Source organism: Arachis ipaensis, chromosome B10 (genome assembly GCF_059453495.1).
Source record: "Arachis ipaensis isolate K30076 ecotype BB chromosome B10, ASM5945349v1, whole genome shotgun sequence".
In the NCBI taxonomy this organism is placed as follows: Eukaryota; Viridiplantae; Streptophyta; class Magnoliopsida; order Fabales; family Fabaceae; genus Arachis; species Arachis ipaensis.
The window spans coordinates 127,405,065-127,410,719 of record NC_142435.1 but is presented as its reverse complement, the minus strand read 5'-3'; the positions used below and the strand labels follow the sequence as shown (position 1 = coordinate 127,410,719).

Genomic DNA, 5,655 nt, shown 5'->3' with positions numbered 1-5,655 from the left:
TAGGTTTTTCTGTTTAATTTGGAGCAAGTGTCCTTTAGTATGATCACAATTGTACAAATGGAAGCCAGCCCATTTTCACAAAGTGTGATGTTACCAGAGGCCTATAGGAAGTTGTCTTTAATCCTTTGTTCTCATAATTCTTTTTGTCTGTCCTATTATCTCTGAACCCATATACATATGTCATTTTTGATCCAGTAGCTTTACTTACTCAATAGGTGGAAGATGCCACCTAAGAAAAGACGTAGTGCAGTTGTTTGTGCTACTGATACTGCTGAATCTAGTAGGGCAGTTTCTCCCCCACTTGGAGAACTTCGAGAAAGACCAAGGAGCCAAATGATAGCTGATAGGCGCAGAGGAGGGATACCATGCAAGAGAGTTCAAGAGAACCCCATTAAGGAGAATGAATCAAACCCTTAATGCGGTATTACAGGTCCTAACAAATCAAAATAGGGATGAAGTGAGACTTCCTAATGTGCCAAATTCTCAGCCTCATAAAGTTCATCAATTATTTGGGGATCAAGAGCCGCCAATTGAAAAGTATTTGAAGTTGAATTCATCTACTTTCAATGGAGATTCATTGGATGAAGATCCACAACAATATCTAGAGGATGCAAAGAAAGCTATTCGGGATCTCAAGTGCACCAAGAAATAGGATGTTGAGTTAATATCCTACAACTTGCATGGTTCAGCAAGATATTGGTATGAATTTCTTCTTGAGAGCAAAGAAGCAGCTAGATTTCCTCCTATTTCTTGGGAAGAATTCACTAAAGAGTTTCTTACTCGGTTTTATCTAGCTAACAAGCAAGCAGATGATGTAATTGCCTTTGAAAGAATAAGGCAAGAGAATACGACAGTGACTGAGTATGCTAAGGAGTTTACTAGACTTTCTAAGAGTGCTCTATACTTAGTGAATCCAAAAGAGATGAAAGTTCGTCAGTTCATTCATGGGTTGGCAGAACCTATATTCACTATTTTTATGCTGGAAGTTGGATGCATATCTTTTAAAGATATCCTAAACTCTGCTTATGGAATTGAAGTTAGGATAGCGGAGAGAAATGCTTATAAGGATGTTGGTAAGAAGACCAAGATGAGGGGACAATTTTCTGGTGGATCTAGTTCAGGGGGATTTCATTCTTATCATGGTCAGACTAATCAGCAAGGTTATTCAGGTTATCGAGTTTGTCCTCAAACATCTTTTGGTGGGGTTGCTTCTTCTGGATCTGCTCCCAGGAGTGTTTCTAGTCTAAGACATTTTGTTAGGGGAACCTCTCAATCTAGTGCATAGGGTTTTAATCAAACAAGGTCAGATCAGTCCTACTAATAGTAGTGTGGGAGTTACCATTTTGGTGTATATTTCAAGGCCACTAGAGCATGTTTTGGTTGTGGCCAATCTGGTCATCTTAGGAAAGCTTGCCCTAATTCTAGAGGAGGCTTTGCTCTAGGTATTGTACGTCTGACAACACGAATACCATCATCTTCAACTATGTCTATTGGGAATTCTTCTGGTTCTAGTGGCAGAAGAGCTGGTGGCAAGGGTCAAACTTATAACAGAGGAGGGAGTCAGAGAGGGAGAGGTCAGGCATGTGTGTACGCTTTGACACGTTAGGATGCTCAAGCTTCTAATGCTGTGGTGGCAGGTACTTTAGAAGTTTGTTCTTTAGATGCTCGAGTGTTATTTGATACGGGTTCTCATTATTCATATGTATCTCCACATCTTGCATCTTATTTCGATAAACAACCTGAACTATTATCTCACCCATTTCATGTTGGCACTCCACTTAGAGTCTCCACAGTGGTTCGAGTCATATTTCGCTCTTGTGTTGTTAGGATTAATATGGTTGATACCTTAGCTAACTTAATACTTTTAGAACCAATGGAAGATATTGAATGTTATCCTAGGCATGGATTGGTTAGCAGCTTGTCATGCTGATATGGGTTGTTACACAAAAATTGTGAAGGTTGACATCCCGGGTATCTCACCTTTTATTTTTAAGCGTGACGATTGTCCCACTTTAGCTAGCATCATCTCATCTATGAATGCTATACAATTGATGGATAAGGGAAACCCATGATTTCTGGAAGTTATTAGAGACGTTGATACTGAAGTTCCTAGTGTTGATCAGGTTCCTATAGTTAGAGAATTTCCTGACGTGTTTCTTGATGAGTTACCAGGGATGCCACCTGACCGCGAAGTTGAATTTTCCATAGAATTAGTCTCGGGAGTACAACTTGTATCCATTCCTCCCTATCGTATGGCTCCAATTGAGTTACAAGAATTAAAGATTCAATTGGAAGACATGCTGGAGAAAGGATTCATTTGTCCTGGCACCTCTCCGTGGGGAGCTCCTGTTCTATTTGTAAAGAAGAAGGATGGAATGATGCAACTATGTGTGGACTATTGTTAGCTCAATAATATAATTGTTCGCAACAAGTATTCATTACCAAGAATTGATGATTTGTTTGATCAACTTTAGGGAGCTACTTGTTTCTCTAAAATCGACTTGCGTTCAGGCTACCATCAATTGAAGATAAAAGAGGGAGACATTCCAAAAACTGCCTTTCGTACTTGCTATGGACACTATGAATTCTTAGTAATGTCCTTTGGTCTGACAAATGTGCCAGCAGCTTTCATGGATCTGATGAATCGAGTCTTCAAACCTTTCTTAGATCATTTTGTTATTGTCTTCATCGATGATATCTTAGTGTATTCGAAAAGTGCTACAGAGCATGAGTATCATTTGAGGATTGTGTTGACCATAGGCTCTATGCTAAGTTTTCTAAATGTGAGTTTTGGCTTGATCAAGTGATATTTATAGGGCATGTCATATCGAAAGATGGAATCATGGTGGATCCAAAGAAGGTTGAAGCCATTCAGAAGTGGCCAAGGCCTACTATAGTGATGAAAATTTGTAGCTTTCTAGGATTAGCCGGCTACTATCGGCGATTCATCAAGGACTTCTCGAGGACTTCTGCACCATTAACAAAGTTAACCCACAAGAATGTAAAGTTTCAATGGTCAGAAGCTTGTGAGGAAAGTTTTAAGACGCTTTAGGCATGTCTAACCTTAGCACCTGTTCTTGTTTTACCTTTCCGGTATAGAGAATTCTCAGTATTTTGTGATGCATCTCGAATAGGAGTTGGTTGTGTATTTATGCAGCATGGCCAAGTTATTGCTTATGCCTCGCGACAACACAAGAAGCATGAGCAGAATTATCTAACTCATGACTTGAAAATTGCGGCAGTCATTTTTGCTTTAAGGATTTGGAGGTACTACCTTTATGGTGAGACCTGTGAGATCTATACGAATCACAAGAGTTTGAAGTATATATTCCAACAGAAGGATTTAAATTTGAAGCAACTGAGATGGATGGAGTTGCTAAGGGATTATGATTGTACCATTTTGTATCATCCTGAAAAGGCAAATGTTGTGGTAGATGCCCTTAGTAGGAAATCTATGGGTAGTTTGGCCCTTATCACTCTTGCAAGGAGACCAATTGTTGAAGAAATCCATCAATTGGAGGCCGGTGGAATTCAATTTCACTTTGGAGAATCAAGAGTTTTCTTAGCACATGTTCGAACCCAATCTTCCGTGATAGAACAGATCAAGGCTGTACAAAGTGATAACCCGAAGTTAAGAAAGCTTATGGAAGATGTTCGCAATTAAAAGAACTTAGACTTTTCTCTTGATCAAGATGTTTTGCATTGTGGTCAACGCTTATGTGTGCCAAATAACCATGAATTGAAGAAAGCTATTTTGGAGGAGGCTCACAATTCTAAGTACACAGTTCATCCAGGCTCCAATAAATGTATCAAGATTTGAAACAATTGTTTTGGTGGGAAGTGATGAAAAAAGACATAGGAGTTTTTGTTTCTCATTGCTTAACTTGCCAACTAGTTAAAGCTGAACATCAAAGACCTGCTAAGTTATTGCAACAAATTGAGATACCTAAATAGAAGTGGAAAAGGATTATGATGGATTTTGTAACAGGTTTACCTTGCAATTTTAAAGGTTTTGATTCAATTTGGGTAATTGTGGATAGAATGATGAAGTCAGCCCACTTTCTTCCGGTGAAAACAATTTTTAGTGCGGCTCGGTATGCTAAAATTTATGTTGATAAGATAGTTATGCTACATGGAATTCCAGTGTCCATTATTTCAGATCGTTGACCTCAGTTCACCTCTCATTTTTAGAAATATTGTCAAAGAGTGTTATGAACTTCTCTGGATCTTAGCACAGCTTTTCACCCTCAAACCAATGGATAATCGGAGAGGACAATTCAAACATTAGAAGACATGTTAAGGTGTTGTGTTCTAGGTTTTGGTGAAAATTGGGACAGCTATTTACCTGTGATTGAGTTCTTTTATAATAATAGTTATCAAACCAGTATTCAAATGGCACCATTTGAGGCTCTTTATAGAAGAAGATATAGGTCACCTATTGGGTGATTTGAGATTGGTGAGGTTAAACTTTTGGGGCCAAATTTGGTACATGATGCAGTTGAAAAGATTCATTTAATAAGAGAACGTTTAGTAGTAACTCAGAGTAGGCAGAAGACTTATGTTGATAATAGAAGGCATAACTTAGAGTTTTCAGTGGGTGATCAGGTGTTTTTTAGAGTGTCGCCAATGAAAGGAGTGATGAGGTTTGGAAAAAGAGGCAAGCTTAGTCCTCGTTATATTGGTTCATTTGAAATATTGGATAGAATAGGTGCAGTTGCTTACCGCTTGGCATTGCCGCCTGAGTTGTGCATGATCCATCCAGTGTTTCATGTATGACCTATCTCATGTGCTCGCGCCACAAGCCATACAGCTAAAGGAGGATTTATGATTTGAAGAGGAACCAATGGCTATAGTTGATCTCCAAGTTAAGAGACTATATTTTAAAGAGATAGTATCTGTAAAAATTATTTGGAAAAATCATTCAGAAGAAGAAGCAACTTAAGAAGTTGAGGATTCCATGTGCGACAAGAATCCATATTTGTTTGAGTCTGAAAGTAATTATTATATGAGTTCAAAATTCGAGGACCGAATTTCTTAAGGAAAAGAGAATGTAATAACTAAAAGAAAAAAAAGAAAAGAGAGAGCATGTGGGGGCCACTTAAATATCCTTTTCTCTCCTTACACTCCTCGAGCTCTCTCTACCCCCTCTTTATCTCTCATTTTCTGTTTTTTTTTTACATTCTTTCATAAGAGAAAAACACTCAAACCCTCTCTTTTCCTTTATCTCCTCTTCCATTCTATCTTCTTTGTTCCAAAATTTTTACCCAACCACAACATACTAGATTTTATTTTATCTTTCTATTTTATGGCTAGTTTAATACATCACTTATACCCAAAGAAAAAAATTTATTTTCTCACAACCCCAAATCAGAGAGTTCATCTTAATGAGTGAAGGAAGCATTCAACTTTGGAGTTCTGGTTATTATTGAGATTTCAAGGTAACTCTTTGACTCAATAATAAGTTATACTCCAATTTTTGTCATCCTTATATTTGTGGATATAGAAAAATTCGAATTTAGGGTTATTAGGTTAGAAAATTTGAGAATTTTGTCAAAGTGAGTAAGATTATGTTAATTGACAACATTAGTAGCTCACGAATATCATTATTGTCATATTTCTAGAATTGTAGAGTTAATGAACATCATTTGGTAGTTC

The 5,655-nt window shown here is 37.7% G+C and overlaps 1 pseudogene; it reads left to right on the top strand.

Annotated features, from left to right (window-relative positions):
• The first annotated feature begins 1,483 nt into the window (after positions 1–1,483).
• Positions 1,484–5,038, top strand: LOC148581656 (uncharacterized; annotated as a pseudogene).
• Positions 5,039–5,655: the final 617 nt, after the last annotated feature.